The following is a 19,117-nucleotide window of genomic DNA, read 5'->3' as shown; positions in this document are numbered from 1 at the left end:
AGGTAACTGATGTAGTATTCTCAATGGTGATTTGTTTTAGAGAGACTCTGTTGAATCACTTGGAAAGTTTTCAGGACTCAACTGCTTCAAAAAAACAGATTAAAATAAACTCAGAACATTTCTTCAACTCATTAACTGTGGATACAGTAACCTTATTTTAACTAAGAATACTGAAAATCTTCACCCTTCTGAATTACTCCCTACTTTAGTGTCAGAACTTGTATTCATGATCTGCCCCAGAGAAAATAATTGCCTTAATGGATGACTAACTGTATTGCTAGACTGTAATACACAGCAAGACAAAAACAGGAGCCTGCTGATCAATAGCCAAACAGCACTAACAGCAGCTATGAATTTGATCTAACACATTCCAACCAAACCTGTCATTATCTGGAACCCTTCGAGCCACATGTTGGGTGACAAAAAGGACTGTCCTGGTACAATGCCAGTAGACAATTAAGGATCACACTTGCTTACTCTCACCTGGTGGGGTGGGGGAGAGGACCAGAAGAGCAACAGTGAGAAAACTCGTGGTTTCAGATAAAGTTCAGTAGGTAGAGCAAAAACCACACACAAAACAAAAGCAAAACAAAAAATTAATTCACTTCTTGCTATGGTCAGGAAGGTGTTCAGGAAGGCAGGGCTCCACCACACGTAACAGTGACTTGGGAAGATAAACAGCATCACCCTGAACACCCCACACCCATACACCCCAAACACCCCTTCCTCCTTCTTCTTCCTCCAACTTTTTAAACTGAGTATAACACCAAATTTATATTCTTTATCTTGTCTGGTGCTTGATAAGATTATGAGGCTCACATTTTAGCTATCCAAAAAGTAACAAGTGGATCTTATCTGTAACTGAGCTGCTGTACTTTTTCCTTAGTTTGCAACATTATTAAGCAGAAAACTCATATAAAGGTTTTCCTAAAACAGAGAGGAAATCTTTTTCAGCATTTTCATTTAGCTTACGAAATAGAAATCAGAAAGAAGACTGTGTCAGAGAGTGTAGAAAGGAAGAAGACAGGGCCACTTCACAGTCAAACTTTGCCAGACCTTGAGAATTACTAAAAGAGCTTTGGACACATTCCTCTCCTGGTGCTTTCCTATGCCAAGAACCTCAGGAAGGCAACATGGGTGCTGTATCAATTAAACTAGGAGTCTTTATCCTAAGTGAGGAAAGGCAGCAGTATATTTTCTAATAACACAGACACCTCTCTTCCTATTTCGCTATTGTGACCTGGTTGCTTTACAACGTCCTGTGTAGCAAATATCAAGGGGAATTAACTTCAGAGGGACATCTTCTGTCTTTGCAGAGACCTTTTTTCTCCTGACAGTCACCTGTAAGCTTTCCAATGAGTTTTACTGCTTTAAACTCAGACTAGCCAAAAACCTCTGCCAGGAACTTCAGCTTATCTGACAAGCATCGAACTGTGCTTTGTTACCTGCCTGCAGCGATTTCTGTCTTATGCTCAGATTTGCAGTTCAGTGTTTCTTTTTTGACCTTTCTTCCTTGCCTTGAAATTTGCGTGTTCAGAGCCCATGTTCATGTTGCATTCCAGCTCCCTGTGGAAATAAATGCAAAACGTTTTTCCTTGGTTTGTAAACATTTCTGTGGGTCACAATTAGAGTCAGTGTGTCTGCTTCCCTTTCCATTGTGTGCATGCCCAGATTAAGTTGGCCTTCATCATTACTATCGAGAATTCCTAGTGTGATTAGGAGGTTTCTAAGGTTTCCTACCCTGCTGTATTTAGAAAACCAATTAAGAGTTGCTTTGCTCTTATACTACCTTCAGCGGTGAACTTCCTGTTCTTCCTATTGACGAACTGCTTACCTCCATGTAATTTAGTTGACATTTTATGATTTTTCACCCTTTTTTACTTCATGGTCCTTCTTGCATCATTTATGTCTAACATATTGATGTTTCATGGGAGATGGATTTCTTGATCAGCAACTTTATTCTTGTCCCACTGCTCAGTTTTTCAAAAGTACTCACTGAGTTCCTGTCCTGTTTTTCATATTCTCCATCTTCCTTCTGCTCACAGTCCTTGGAGCTTTCTTTGAATAATTTTGCTTGCTTGCTCCCTTTTTCTTAATTTTTTTTTCTCATGGCATGGAGTCTAGTCAAGGCTGGTGTTGCAGTGAGTAACAGCTTCTAAGTCAAGGTGCCAGAGGAATACAGAAGCATGTACATTACAAAAATAAAACTGCTTTCTACAAGACTTCTCAAATTTTACAAAAATAAATTAACACTATTTCCATATGTAGCAGCTACCATAAAATTTACTTCTAATTAATCATCCAGCATTTAGGGAAAGGGAGTCTTAATTGTAAAACATTGATGGAAGTAGAAAAACAGCCTTGTAAAAAGTTTCTATGCTAGTATGTTAGTTATTACCCACAATGCTGGGTGCTAATCCAGTCATAATCCTTTACACAGTGTTTTTTCTCTGAGGAGTTCAAAGTACTTTTAAAGCTTCAGCAAAATCAAAGAACAACTCTACTGAACAAGTTAATACCATTTTGTTTCTTATTAGAAATGACTTTTACTTCCAAACCCATGGCAAACAATTCTGAGAAGAACTTTTTCCCCTAATACCTTTATAAAACAGTAAACTCAGTTTCTGGGGGCTTCACTGAACTTATTTTCACTCTTATTTCCCCTAGAGGTGTCCTGAGATAGGTTTTCCTCTTAAATTCTATGTCACTACCCAATTCAAACACTCCTTGGATGGATACTTAGATAAATGTTCCCATTCTCTAGAAGTTATAGTGGTTCTCTGTATGAAGTAAATTCCTGTACGAGTAGAATAAAAAAGAAATCAAGTGTTTAAGTGGAAAAAATAGGGTCAAAACCTTCATTTGTACACCAATAACTTCAACTATTTTGCATGGCTGTTTATCAATTTAACACTTTCGTTATAAATTTCAGATTCTTAAACACAAGTACAAGTTTACTCAGCATGTTGAAGCACAGATAGATATTTTTACTGTAAACCCAAGTACTTTGTTGTAATACAATTGTCTTATCTGATCAAAACATACCATTTATAAACAAATTTAAGCACTGGTTTTATGAAATACAGTTACTGAGCAGTAACTGGGTAAAGGTACTTCCAGCAGTGGGAGACTGTGATGAACTCTGACCATGTACTCAAAAAGGGTCCCTTACTCAAATGAGGAGAACTAACATAGCATGAAAAGTGCATGTGGACTAATTTAGCATGAAAAGTGAGAGGTAATACTAGCAAATAGGGGTTTGCACAAAAGTTCATAAAAAAGGCATTTAATCCGTAACCAAAGAACGCTGACGCTTTTGTTTGCTAAAATGTACAAACGGTGTAAAGGTTTGATGAAGGGGAAGCCAACCTCCTGAGGGTTACCACCCAGCTCCCTGCTTTGCACAAGCTGGAATGAAAAACAGAAGCACCTGGCCTTGGTCTGAATTGATACTGTGCGCTGGGTGCCAAGTCTGTGTCCAGGACAGCAGTTGGGGCGACCCAGATGGGGCAACCCTGCCTGGAAAGATGGTTCACTCCAAGAAAAGGGTCTTAGTCAAGCACACTCTGATACTTTGACTTTGGACAACCAGCCCTGAAGTGACTCAGCAGTGCAATGCTTTATAGAGCTGTTTCATTGGCAAGGGGACATGACTGGGAATTGACAAAGAAGCAGTAGGATTTTGGTTTGGGGTTGCAGGAGTAAATATTTCGTTTGTGCACTTTGGTGACAGGGGTCTTGGACTTCTGGCATTTTGCACACACGTTTTCACACTTGGAGTCAGTCATGTGAACACTTGGGTATGAGATGTGTGCTTTAGGATAACATATGAGACACTGGAAATCTCGGTAACAAAGTGGGTTTCTCTGCTTCTACATAAATCCCCCTTTGCTCGACCCTCAGATGAATGTTAAAGAACTGGAGTAAATTTGGAGGTCACCCTGTGATTCTAGATACATTGAAAAGATATTATAATTAATGGTGGCATAATGTAATTGGCCCCAATATGAATTAGATGATGTTGAAAAATGGTCAGAAAATGGTGATTTAAAATATAATGTGATTTTAGAGCTGATGTTATTTTGTAGGAGGTAAGATATATGGGGTGAAGTCCCTTACGCATATTCAGGGTTTAGCTTTAAGAAATAACTGCCACGTAAGAAAAGATGTGGCTTGGTAGATTCAAAGTATCAAAATTTAATGCATTCTTTGATTAATGAGAAAAGAATAAAAGGTAGGGGTGAAGATTCTTGTTGTGTGGGATGAAAAGATGCAAAAGACAAGAATTCCAAAGAGGAAGTCAACCAGTGGTAGCTCCCCCAAAGCTAGGATCCATTCAGGAGCTGGACAGTGCATCTAGAAATGAAGAAGCTGTTGTTTTTGTGCAAGTTCTGTTGCTAGTAGGACCTGAGGAAAAGATAAGTCAGTATTACAGGCACCCCTAAGTGATGCTATTGGACCTGATGTGCACGCGCTGTTCATCACTTCAGGCTTGTTTGAATTGGAAGCAGCAAGAAGGATTGTATCTTTGTAATCTCAGTGGAATGTATATTAAGTATTATGTATAAAAAGTATTAATAAAACCACGGTGTTAATCCATAGCCAAACTAGGGGTGCACCTAGGCTCTCCTGCAATATCTGTTTACCCATGAGAAATAGAGGCTACTTGTAGAAAAGTCTTGGAATTTAGGAAAATAGAAGGGTTAGATCAAAGGTTCAGGGCTTTCCAATTTGGATTAATTTCTCCTTAGGAATGATTCAAAGTGGGACCCCAGCTCAGACTGTGGGGACAGGTTCCTTAAAATTATATCAGAAATGGGTTTTGTTTAAAATCCAGAGGAGAGTGAAGAAACCAAAAAGGCTTGCCAAACTGTATGAACTGAAGTAGGGAGAAAAGAAGTCTCTGGGAGCTTTTATTGTGTGAAGCATCTTGCAAATGGATTGATTTAGGTCCAGAAAGAGAAGAAAGCAGGATGCTATATAACATATTTTCCATTGAGCAATCTACACTAAATATTAGAAAGAAATTCCTAAAGATAGGAGGAGCAGACCTGATGGTTATTTCGCAATTCATGTCCATTACATACAAAGTACATAAAAATAGGGGAAAGGTATAAGAGAAGGAAGAAGAGAGTTGCCTTAAGTTGCAGAATTTGCTGTTAGCCACCCTGATGGATGTGCAAGGATAGGAAAGAGAGAGAGGGTGAAGTGGATTTTGGGGATGATATTGGGGGTGAGGGTTAACACCCCTCTGAAATTATCAGTGTGCCTACTGTAGACAGGAAGGACATTGGAAAAAAAAAGAGTGCCTCCATTTTGCAAGTGAACAAAAGACAAGAATCAAAAGAGACAGGAATTATGCAGAAATCAGGTCAGATTGAAGGGGAACGGAGGCATCTTATTTCCCTGGCTGATGCTCTGGTTCCAATTAAGCTGGGGAATGAAACAATAGATTTTCCAGTGGATGCTGGAACAACTAATTTTGTAGTTACTAACTGTTAGGGAACTTTAAGTCAAATTAAAATAAATGTTGTTGATGTGATAGAAGAGGAAATCCCTCAGACCATTTTTTAAAACCAATGGAATTTACAATTGAAAACACAAAATTAACACATCAATTTCTCTGTATACCAGGGTATCTTTTGGCATTGCTGGGACAAAATTTGCTGGACAAGTTAAATACACAATTAACTTTTTCTGAGGACTCTGTCCAGTTGCATATTCCTGCAGAAAACATGTGGGAAGTGCAGATCTACCCACTTACTGAGGAAAAACCTGCTGAAGAGAAAATCCCCTGTGAAGTTTTACATGCAGTTTTGCAATTGGGTTTTTATACTACTGGTTAATGAGGCCATGTATGGGACAACAGTGGGAACCCTCTTGTTAATGGTCTGGGATGTCCTGGATCTACTATCAGGGCTTGTAGAGCATACACTGAACCAGTTTGTTCCAGAAATTGCAGGCAAGCTGCTTTAGTAACAGCTTTTGATAATTCTTCTGGACCTTTTGCCACTAAAACAGTTAGCTCCCCTCAGTCTCATGGATCTATTCCTCCTGTCCAGTGTGTAGCTTTGGCTGTTTTTGATCTATTAACCTCTAGTCCAGAAATAAATACTCCTGTACCCCAGTACTTGTCACATCCCTCATGGGAAAGTGGAATTCTATCCCCACCATCAGGCTTACTCAGTGACGTCTTCTGCTTCAGTTTCCCCCTGCTTCCTGCTATGCTACATTTTTCTTGGAGTTTTGCAAGCTCCCTATATATGGCATAGTTTTCCAGTGGATTTGATTTACAATATCACCCCTGACTGTGGTGGTCTCTGTTTCAATTATAGGTCCGAGAAGTTTCTTTTCCTCCTGTTCTGATTCTTCCTCTGTGTTCTTAGAGTTATTCTAAATGTTTCTCTCTCAGCCTTTGGGAGAAAATATCAGTTTTTAGTTTGGAATTTTGAACATTCTGAGTGTGCTATCATAACTTGTATTTTTTTCTTCTAACTTTCTTATTCTGTCTTTCAATTGACTATTTTCTTCTACAGTCACATATTTTTTTTTTTATTTTATTTTTACTTTGACCTTTCCCTTTAAGTTTCCTTTAAATCTCTGGCACTTTTTTGGGCAGCAGTTGGATGTGCTGCAAGTACTTTATGTATCACACCCATTCCTTTTCTGTCTTTTACCTTGGTTGTCTATGATTAGATTTATTGTTAATACAGTACCTAAATATTGTCAATTTATAACACAGGCAGGTCTAAAAGGTTATAATATAAGAAGGTTCAGCTAGAAAAATACAAGTTTACAGTGTTTGGCCTTATCAATTGCTCAATTACAAACAAACAAAGCACCTATGTAAATACTTTATGATTCTATCTCCATACGTGACCAGACCTTTGTGCTTTTGCTCGCTTGTGTCTCACCCCTCAATGCTCATAACTTTTCTGCCTAAAGGACCAAGTTAAATGTGGCTCAGGGTGCTGTATATTGAAATATTGGATGCACAAGGTATTAATTTCCCAGTTCCATATTCTCCTGAGAAAGTTGGAAAATTATATATTAGAAATATTTAAATTCTTATTTTCAAAACTAGACTTGAAAGAGATGTTCATCTTTTTTCGCACAGATATCTGTGAATGGTCTTCACTTTTAAGAGTGTCTTTCTGTTTCCTAAGACAGCAGTTTGGCATTTTTAATTAATTAACCCAAGGAACTGCATTTTGAGAAGTCAAGTTCACTTTGGCGCATGCCCTCTACACTTTGCATTGTCTGTTTCAAAGTAAAAAACTAATTTTTCTGCAGACTACCTCATTAAATGGTTTTCAAATGCTTACTGATGTATGTCAATGACCTTTTTATCCTTTATGTGCTTGGGATAAAGGCAAACATAAACTTTCAAAGCCTGCATCAACACTTGGAAAGAATGAGTGACTTATGTAATTAGCAGGGGCTGGGTGAGGACTTTTACTGCACTAGGAGACAAACTTTCAAACACGAATTCTCAGAAGTGGGATATCAGTTTAATTCCCACTAATTTGCAGTAAATTATGAAAATTTGTTGAGAAATTAGATTCCGCTGGAAAAAAATTAGCATAAAAATTTTATTTCACCTCACAGTTCTCTTGTTTCAGCCTACCAAATATCTACTTCTACTTTGGCAGTTTAACTGCAGATTTAACATTCAGAAAAATTAGAATTTCTGTTCTTTTCCCATATTCTCCTTATTCACTACAGTGCAGCCTTGTTGTCTGTACCTTGTGACTCTTTTATTTTTGACAGTCTGAGTTTAGCCTTTTAAATAACATATATTTCAGAAGCACAAATATTAAGACTGAACTTGCAGAAAATTTTAAGTGCAGGAAAATTGTGGCATAAACTGAGTAACATAACACATTTGAATTATAACAGAGTTCATTTCTTTGTCATTTGTGACATTTCAAGACACAGGTGGGCTTTTAGGCAGTTCTTTGGACTTGCTGCTCTTTTCCTCCACACATGTATGCAGCAGTGGAAAGTAGAAAATATATGTCAGATTAACATTAATGTCTGTTAGATGTTTGCAGTGCAGTCACAGTTTTGATCAGCAGGAGAAAATGTAACTTTTCCAGTTTCTGTCTCCCTCTGGGCCACTTTTCCCTGGAAAAAGTAGTAACAGAAGCAAGCAACAGGAAGACAAACAGCCTCTCTCCACGTGTGACTGTTGCACTTTAAGTATGACCGATCAAATGATAAGATTTGAGAAGGTTTTCAATGCTGTAAACTTCATTCAGCTTCCTGGGCCAGCTTTTCATTTCAAGGGCAGTGATCACGTTTTAAACCTATGCACACATGTGAGCTTTCACTCCTTTCATTTAGACCCACTGACTGTTCAAGACTTGTGCGACCACGTCGTCTAATCTGGTTTCTAAATGCATGATTCAGGCTTTTATATACAGACAAAAAGATATAAAAGAAATATAATTTTTTTTTTCCTGTACACCATTGGTTCAGTATCCTTCTGCTGTTATTAAAGAGTGCAGCAACATGAGACTTCTTCCCCAAATGCCTATAAGTGCCTCCTAGGAAGAAGACTGGATTGCAAGAGCTTCCTCTGGAAGGAAAAGGAGGAGAAGCTGAAGGTGACAGAGGATGAAGAAAACACCTTTACTTAATGGTTTTCATTCTGAAGTGGAAATAGGTCATCACATTTTTCTGTGGTGGTGGAGGCCTCATGCCATATTACCATAAGCAATGTTATTCAGCATCACATAAGCTAGAATGAAGATGGCAAGTAAACATTTCACTACAACAGCAACTTGAAAACTCTTATTCACTCTTGAGGTTTCTATTCGAGTTCCACTGTGTTTGGTACCAAGTAGCTAGAAAGGATATTGCTTTTCTACCTTGAAAAGCATGTAGAGGCCTGCAGTGGGGGACTGAAAAGAAAAAACGACATCTTTTAGTATAGGTCAACAGCTTTCACTTTTTGGTTTAGCGATAACTTTCTTCTTTGCCTAGAATCACATGCATAAAAGATACTTCTCCTACAAATCCTAGTGCTGGTTTCTATGTGAATCCCTTATTAATCACCCTCACAAAATTTGTACTTAATGACCCATTTCAAAAACTGATTGAGTTTGCAATGACATGACATTCTGTTAGGGGATTTTCATTTGTAGTGGTCTAGCCCTTTGTAAATTTTTCAGAATTAAAAGAGAAGAAAAGCAGCACCTTAATGACTGAGCTTGTGGTAGCAGCTGTCGTGTTAGTGGCTTGTAGAGTTAGTTTAGATAAAACAAATTCTAAAACTTAATTTTAATAATTACTTGAGGATTTTTGGAATCTTAATTATGCCAGTTAATTGAGCAAGTTAGCTAAATTGATGAATAATGATCTGTGCAAGCAGCATTTTACAGATGCAGTTGAGGAAGTTTAGCAGATCATAAAATAAACGGAAAATAAACAGAAAGGTTAGGAAGTCACTATCAGCTCACTTGCAAAGTAAACACTGGAAATAAAGAAGGAGAAAATTTGAAAGCGGTTCAAAATGTAACAATGGGTAGAATTTTCAGAAGGCATAGGCTGACGCTGGTGTTTCACCTGGGCAGGAAAATGCCATCTTACCCTGAGAAGTCAATGCAAGACTAATCACAGAACTGAATCAGAGCCATAATCACCCTCTGTGTCATGAGGACAAGAAACAGGGATGATGGGTCTGAAAGTGATCAAAATCACCTTTGATGATAACTTAAATCAGCACCTAAAACTCTAAGCACCCAGACTCTTCAAGTACTGAGTATACAAAGACTACAAGAAAAATTATAATAATAATGGAGGTATTAAAAGGTTATCTGGAAAAAAAAATCTAATTTTATTTTATGAGTTTCTCGTTTTTCTAAATTCTTTTCAATTTAGAAAAACTTTTGTCTCAGAAATATACTTTAATTTCAAAAATGTTCTGTTATAGATATGAAAACTTAGGTGAAACAATTTCACTGTAATGAAAAAATAATCAATTTTCAGGGTATGGACTGCGGATATGAGGCAGGTGTAGGTCTTTTCTTTCATTTGAATAGCAGGTATAAGAGGAAAACCAGAGTGTGCTTTGAACACCCCCTACTTTCTGAACTATCCATTAGAACAACTTTCTGAGAGACCCTTCCATTCGTGTTGGTGTTGCAAAAATACCCCAGATAATAGAACACATTTTCATCCTCTCCTGTGTCTCCCCACCCAGCTCTAGCTCCTAGCACAACCTATTACACACATGAGGACACACATTTCTCCAGTTGTTTTGTATCCACCCAATCAATCATTTTCATGCCTTACAGCAACATGTTCAGTTCAAACTCTTCTTTTTTCTTTTTTTCTTTTTTTCTTTTTTTTTTTTTTTCCCCCCACTGAGGAAAAGCTAACTGTCTAAGCAAAAAATACTCATCACTTTCATATCATGTAGGTGCACAACCAAGTAGAGGCAATGGGCATCTCAAACATTATTATCAATCACCAGTGACAGAAGGATACAACAGCACACTCCTTCGGTCACGAAAATAGAGGGGGAATGCTTAAAAGGAACATTTTTGTAGGTTGTTCAGACATACATTGAAAGAAAAGTGCAAAAAAACCCACAGCAGATTAACTGTTGCAAAGCTCTTAACTCTTAATAGGAATGCTGAAAAATGAAAATGAATGGGAGGTAATTCATGACAGAGTAAACTGATTTTTCTGCACTTAAATGTTACTGAGTGCTTGTATCACACAATCTGATATTTGACGTTTTTTTTTTTTTTCAGTCTTTCTAACAGGAAATGGTTTGCCAAAAGAAAGGCCAGAAATGTACTTCTGAAAGCATCTTATTAGAGGAGGTTCCCACCTAATTTCATCGGAACTTCAAATTTTCAAAGAACAGTGGGGCTCTGGAACAGCACTTTCAGTGTAGCCAGAGTGAAAAAAACCTCCTATAATACTGAAGACAGAGTCTGACCAATTTCCAAAGGGAGCTCTAAGCCAGCAGCTTCGTGGCAGAAAAGGTATATATCATGGCAGCAAAATAACATGGCAGAGTCCATAGTCTGTGTCCTTTCCTTAGCAGGACAAAGATGCAGCCTGAGTCAGCAAGTTGAGAAGCTCAAAATCACTCAGAGTTCCACAGTTCATATGCAATCTGAGATATTAATGGTTCCCTGATAGATTTTTTTTTTTTTTTTCCTATAGGGGTCTCATAGGAACTTTCCTCCCTAGATATGTTCTTCCTTCTCTGATTTGACATCCTGGATCTTGGCTAATGTATGGTCCATTATCCATGTTAGGCCTAAACCTTGCATTAATTGGAAAGGAAGTAATTTCTTTCCAGAGAAAGAAAAAGAGCTTCTGCAGAGCTATGAAAGCATTCTGCGCATTTTTTGCTGCATAATACTCTTCTCAGGACAAATGACATTTTTTTTTTGCTTCAGAAAAAGCCTCAGATATTTGCAGCAAGGCACATGAATCACCTTTAGGTAAGTATAGCTTTTAATTATAGAACTAAATGTACGGTTTAAGCAACTTTACAAGAAGATAAAAACTAAAATTTAAGGTTTAGTTAATTCTTAGTGTCAAAGTCACACTAGATGTGAACAATTTAAGCAGCCTTTCGAGTACTGATGACAGTGAGAGTAAATTAATATGTAAGTAACTCAATAAATCTTTAAAGTTTGTCCTTAAAATGGTTCGAAAGCGCAGCTCAGAACAGGGCTCCACTGAAGAGGATAGCAATTAAATGTAGAAAATGAAGTAGTTCAAAGAAGGGAAGATGGTAAAGAAGCTTTTTAGGCCTATCTTTCCTTCTTTTCTCTCTCAAGAACCTCATTTACCAACAGCAGACCATCTCCTGTTTGCTATTTTTTGTTCAAAGAGGCAAAGAAAGGAGCTAAAGAAGCCAAAGCTCCACAGTGGGGAAGGAGAGAAAAAACCCTTTGGGATAACTGTAATCTTAGGGAGAGATTATGACAGAGGAAAGCAGAGGAAACCTTTTGTGATGTGTTAAGCGCAGATACAGAAGACCAAAGAGTGCACAGAAAACAATAACATTATAGAATCATGATTGCTTTCCTGGCCTCAGTCTTGGACAGTGGAGAGTTCAAATTCTTTGGTGTCATGAGGGTTGTGGGCATAAACTGTTTCAGTGTTCATGAAGCTTATCCAGGACCCTGAGAAGCTTGTAGGACAAAGCAGCCATAAAATTTTGAGGCTCATAAGCTGATAAGAGGCTTGTAAAGAACACCAGGTAAGAGCTTATATCCCCTAAAAGACTCCCGTGCAGTTGCGACTGCAGTCCTGGGAAAAGGATCACACATCTCCCCCGACTTTATGGATGAAACCTGGTCATGGGGTGCTTATCTCACTCTTCCCTCTTTGGAGTCAGAGAACCAGCACCATGCTGCTCACTGACTTTCCAGATCCTGTGAAAGTTGGAGGTTTGTGTGGGACAGCAAGCAGAGAGGGTCCGTGAGTATCATAGAATATCCTGGGTTGCAAGGGACTCACAAGGATCCTCAAAGTCCAACTACTGGTGCTGCACAAAATAACCCCCAAAATCCCACCTTGTGTCTGAGAGCCTTGTCGAAAAGTTTCTTGACCTCTGGCAGGCCTGGGGCCATGACCACTTCCCTGGGGAGTCAGTTCCACTGCCCAACCCTCATGCTCCTACAACAGGTCCTGCCATAAGTCATGTCGTGAGAAAGCTGTAGACTGCTGTGAGACCTCCCTTCAGTCTCCTCCCACACCCTCTTGTCCACAGCCTCTCCTCTGGGTGTGCTATGCCCCAATGGTCACACTGCAGGTGAGTAAAAATGATCCTGTTTTGATTAACTACACATTCAGGATGCAGCAACGTTGTCCCAGACGGCTCCAAGACAAACAGGCAAAGCACCTTTTTTCCTCCCTCCCATCTTTCCACAAAACAAGATAATACAACATCAACAAGGGATTGCTGGTGAAAATGGTAGCTGACTTCATTTGCTGTGAGTTAGAAATAGAAATAACTTTCTTTATCGTGTGATACAGTTTATGGAAATAAAATTTATGGATGACATTACAGTTTTGAATCTAAATGTATGTAATACGTATTGGAGTGAGAACAGGCTGTTGTGAGTCAGGTTGGATCCCCTGCTTTATGTATTTCGTATATATTTTGCAGATCTGGGGGATTTAGAATGGGGGGATTCTTCCATCCTCCCCTTCCTCCTCTCAATATTAATCCCATAGGATCTATGTGGTACTTAGGATGCCTTTTAAGGAATTTAGCCGGTCTCAATCTAAAGGATTTAAATTATGGAATCCCACTGCATTCCTAATGAAAGCTATTCCTCAGTTAATGAACCTTTTTATTAAAAACTTTGCAGTCGATTTCTATTATTTTTTTTTTCTTTTCTTTTGAAAGTAGATCCTGATTTGTTTGGTTTGGGGCTTTTTTTTTTTTTTCCTATAAGATGAAAGTGGGCTTTATACCAAAAGGCTCTTCTTCATGTAGCTATGCAATGACCAAGATCAAATAACATTTTAACTTACTCCTCAGTAAGCAAAATCAGTTGAAGTTTCTTGAGTCTCTCATTAGAAGGTATGTTTTCCCGACCTCAAATCATTACTGTAACTTTGCTCTGAATCCTTTGTTTTGTTGCCACCCTTTTTTAAGACTGTGCAGTTCTGTGGTAAGGATCTCATTAATTCCAAACTTATTGCAACTTTACTCCTACTCAATATTACTTTTCCAATATTTTGGCATGGTTACTTCTGTTAACAAGTCAGAACTCAGCCAGAAATCTAAAGAGTGCAGAGACTATCTACTCTTTGCCCCATGTAACAAAACTATTTTATTATTCTGTAGTTACATTTTTTAGTTGTTTTTTTTTTAGCTAAGAAAATCGCAATACATCTAGAAGTAAGAAAACAAGTAGACAATGTCAAGTCTTCTTTGCCTTGTTACTTGTTAAGGCCCAACTTGACTGAAGTGAAAATATTAGTTTTTTAACAGATAGGCATTTCAATCGTCTCTAAAAAAGATGTACTAAAAATTTAAATCACATTCCCTTCACCCACATTTATTCTTAACAAAGTGCAATTCTCCCTTCGTAGCAGCCCTGCACTGATAACAAAAAACTTTGAACAGTTTGATGCCTTAGAATTTTTAATGATTTTTAGCTTTTTGTACTTTTTTTTTTTTTTTTAATGTGGCTGGAGTTTTCCTTCACTTTAGACTGTTACTTCCTCACAGTTTGTGCGTCACATTCCAGAAGCTTGGGTTTAATCATCCTTTTCAAGACAACAGATTTGTAGCAAGAACATCCTGCTGGGATGTGCACCTGGAGCAGAATAGGAAGAGAGATGGCAGACAAAACAGGATAGAAGGCTGAAAACCCTTGGAGGAGCTCCACTGGGGCAGTTCTGAAGGTGGTACCAGGGAAAAAGGGGTCTTAGGAATGGATGTGCCCATCAGGTATGATAATTAGTAAAAGATTTAGAAGTGTAAGAATTCTTCTGTGAGCAGGTGCCTTTGTGCTCCGTGGCCAGAAGGTCTTCACTAAAAGAGCTGCTCTCTGTCTTGTCTGATGTTGCCTGGACAGTCTTTTTTTTCCCCTTGATTTTTAGGCAACAAATTAAAGGCCTCTATCTTTCAAAGCCAATTTCCAATTTTTTGTGTCATTGCGGAAAAATGAATGAAACACCATTAGTAAAATATGGTAGAGGAGCACAGTGCCCAAAAACAAAGTGTTTTCCTTGAGCAACAACCCGTACTCTGGCAAGACACATTTAACTGCTTTTTGTGCAAAGAGAACTGAACTGGGATTTTTTTGCTCTATTTCAAGAATGTCAAAAAGATTAAAAACTTGATTTGACCCAAGACCTTGAGCAAAAGAAAGGGTCTCATTTATTCTTCCTTTGCTGCTGTTTCTTTGCTCTTACACTCTGCCTTTGGGCACTGAGCAAAAATAAAAGAGATTTGTCCACCACTGTGTCAGTGCTGGCACAGGGATGACAAGACTGAGAAAGCAATGACCAGAGAGTACACAAGAGTGTCTGGTTTATTTCTTCTTTTAAAGCCCCACATGGTTTTCACCAAGGAATGCAGGGCATGATATCTTGGTATAAATCACAGGAGGATATATACAGAGAGTCTTAAAGTTTAGTTGTTTGCCATCGTAGTTCTCAGAAAACAAAACACTTTTTACTTACTATTCTGGCTGAAACTCTTGTGTATGACCTTATGAGCTATTACTTAGAAGGAGCCCAGGTATGAAAAAGCTTCCTACTGCTGATAGGAAAACATTAATTACACGAGGTTGTACACAACTAATCAATGCAGCCTTACTCCAGAATAAGCTTCAGATTTTTCACACAGATATTCAGCCCTTTCAGCTAATTAAAAGGCAAAAATATTCAGACTGCTGAGACAGATAACCTGAAAAAAATATAATTTGTGTTTTAGAAAAGGACATGGATAGCTTGACTGAGAGGAGCAAAAAATATTCTAAGTGAAGATCTAGCTACACCTAAGCAAAGTATTTACCCTTTGGATTATATTTATAGCATTTCAGTGGGGAAATGCTAAGTCCTTCACAGACCTTGGCTGTCTCACAACGTGTTCAGCTCCAACCATCATGAAATCCCAGTGTAATTTCCAATTTCCCATGGAAATTCTTTAAAACGTGATGGAGATATTTATGTAGAGAAACACACACATGCTTCTCTATAAATCTAAAGAAGAATTTATTGTGTGGCTGTTATTATAACTATTGTATATATTTCTAGCACTTTCTAATTAGTGACAAAGAATAAATAAAATAAAATATGTATATCTGTAATATATAATAGCTAATACTAGAAATTATGACACTGTTACTAAGAACAGGACAATGGTAAAACAAGATAAAATAAAATTCTGAATTGCTAATTCAAGTCCTAACTTTTTAAAGTATTTTGTTATTTTACAGCATATGACAGTATACATAAGAATTCATAATTGCTTGTATATTTTTTTGGAGTCATTCTAAAGGAATGCAAAGAAATGGCTGAAAATAACTGTATAAATAATGTCATATTGACTCTTTATTTCACTGGGGTTTTTTTCAGCCTCTTTAGTGGTGGAAAGCTTAGCCCTGAAAGAAGGCCACAGAAACAGGGATGTATTACCCTGTGGCTGCATCATACTAAATCACAGTTTTCTCTTAGGTTCAGAATCAAGCAAAGCTCACTGTAAAGTATTTATTTGACACTCAGAATATTTAATATTTGATACATGCAAGACTTGGTGTCCAATAGATCCTCCAACTATTTCTTGGCAAAACTGAAGGTCATATATCTCCTCGTGCTGAGAAATTACCTTCTTTGAGTATTCTAAGAATAATATTTAACTCCATATGCCAAGAGGAGAGACAACAGGCATATTTAACATAAAAACACTTTGTTGCCCCAAAGATCTTAAAAGGAAAATGAACTGTGTTAGACTGTAAGAGGCAAAGTCTGAGAGGCAGCAGCACTTTTATCCCCTTATCATTGCACCTTGTGGGGCAAGGTAAGGTGAGGTAAAGACAGAAAACCCTTCATGAGTAATTCAGTGAGTTTTTTTATCAGCAGTACATCTATGAACGAACCACAGATTTTAAAATTCACCGTGGAAAGTGATGCACAATGCTTACTTCAGTCGTCTAAATAGAATTGAGGGTTGCATTTCATGGAGTTATTCCAGAGTAGTTTATGCTCAGAATGGCAGAAGCGAACTACCCTTCTTGGATATTTTATGAGAAAATCCAGGAGCAGCTCAAATAAGCAGGAATTCAGTCAGTGATTTCAACTGAGTTTGGACGAACCTTTAAATATTTCAAGGTAAAAAAAAAAAAAAAAAAAAAAAAGGTAGTGCAGTCCCTGTAAATGAGTAGAAACAAAATGTCTGCTAATAGACCACTATTCAGCAGCTTAATTGACTAGAGTGATCTTAATTACAAGAAGAATTGATACTATAAAAGAACAAAAACACATTAGAAAAACAACTCTGAAATACAGGGGAGGCATCATGGAGTTTGTAGAAGACTAAGAAATCACCATGGATAAAGCAGAATGCTAGAAAATACAATGATATTAGAGGTAATGTGGGACTTGTCTGATGCCAAAGTCAAAAAAAAAAAAAGGGGGTTTAATTTTTGTTTCTTTTTAATATGAACAAACACTAAACCATCATGAAGTGCGTATGTAAAAGAGGACCCACAAAGAAAATTGCAACAAATTATATACATTTATTTAAAAGTAAATAATCTTTAAAAACCCACAAAATTTTTTATAAAGCATTTAACTAAAACAAAGGAATTTCTACCATTTACTTTTGCTATGTAGAATCATTAGGAAATCTTGATTTGAGGGATGAGCAGAATACAAATTCAAGACCTATTTGCAAGTCTTATTGCCTGCCACATCAGACAATGCATTAAAGTCATAGTTACACCCATAACAACTAAAATTAAAGAATAATCAAATGAAATAAAATTATCATAATTTCATTACCTTACAGAATTTTGTGGAAGGCATTCCCTGATGCCGTAAACATTTAATCTTGTCTGTAGTTACAACCAAGGCTGTAGTCTCATACATTTCCATGCAATTCCTTTTTTTATTAGATCATTTGGGAAGTCTGTGAAGTATGGTGAGCCACCACCATCATATATATGAATGTTTCCTTTGGTGTTATTATAGTTATCTATAGTCATAAAGTTAACTGAGACTTTGTTACAGAAATCCAGCAAAGACTTGAAAAAAGATTCAGGCACAAAAATAATCCCATGCAGAAATGCATATTACTGTACATATGTGTATGTATTGTGAAGTACATAATTATACGTAAGGTAAAAGAGATAAATTGTATAATAATTACAAAAAATGGTATTGTTTAGGTGTTCCAGGCACTCCCTATGTATGCACACAGGCACATATGCACAAATGGGAGAGCTATTGTCTGCGAGTGCAACACATTGGAAAACAGAAAAAAAGTGTATTACAGGCAGATGCAGCCACCAAACCTGGAAAGTCTCATCCCGGTGAAGCAGGACTTGGCAGAAGTTACTGGGTTTCCTGGAACACAGACAAGCTGCTAGGCTTATTCCAGACTCTTTTGTAAAACACATTTTTCCATTTCTCTCTGCATCTGATCCCTGTTGCGTTTCTGCTTAGAAATTCAAATGCATGTATCTCAACCTTGGCTGGCCCAGTACCATTTCGGGGGCAGGTTCATCAGGGAGGGTGAGAACATGCCTGTGTCCCACACAGTGGATTCTCACAGCTTAAGTACTCATCTAAATGGGTATATCTTTCTGGGCCTTAGCAGGTCAGCATGACTGAATAGCCAGAGAAGTAGATTTGGTGTATTAAAAGGAGTCTTTGAGTACCATACTCTCTTTCAAAAAGAGATTCCGTCTCCTCTCTCAGTCACCCTTAGAAGTTGCAAAAAATGGTTCTAGACTTTAACATCTCCCAGTCTCTGGCATCCTATCTTTGTACCTTCTACTGTCTTCTAAATCTCATCTCCATCTTAAAAAAGGTGTCTATCTCCACAAAACACCAGTGCTGAAAGCAGGAGAGACTGCCACAACAGAGACATTTCAAGGAGCTGTGTGAACATAGAAAGGGAGAAAAAGACTGCAGTGTAACTTAGAAAATAAAATAAAATATATATTTTTTATGGAATATTACAAAGTAAAGATCAATTATGATTTGGCAGGTTCAGTCATATTCCAGGAGCAATTCTAGAAAAATTCAGTATGCATCTTTGTTTATAGTCATTCATATGAAGAATTAAACACTCTCTCTGCTAAAAAACCTTCTTGTAACTCCAGTAGTGCTTGGAATGAACACCCCCATCAAATTTCTCACACGAGGCTGTGCACTGCAATAATACATTATTTTAGTTTGGACCAAAATATCTGTGTATTTTAAATTATTACAGTTACCCAAACAGAAATTCTCACCATAATTGTTGATGATATTATTATTTTTTCAAATATATTTTAAATTTTAGATAAGAAAGAAAGAAAGAAAGAAAGAAAGAAAGAAAGAAAAGAAAGAAAGAAAGAAAGAAAGAAAGAAAGAAAGAAAGAAAGAAAGAAAGAAAGAAAGAAAGAAAGAA

The sequence above is a fragment of the Empidonax traillii genome, unplaced genomic scaffold (assembly GCF_003031625.1).
Source record: "Empidonax traillii isolate 1590-97213 ecotype Southwest subspecies unplaced genomic scaffold, ASM303162v1 scaffold184:size927826, whole genome shotgun sequence".
NCBI lineage: Eukaryota > Metazoa > Chordata > Aves > Passeriformes > Tyrannidae > Empidonax > Empidonax traillii.
Note: the sequence above shows the minus strand (reverse complement) of the source record.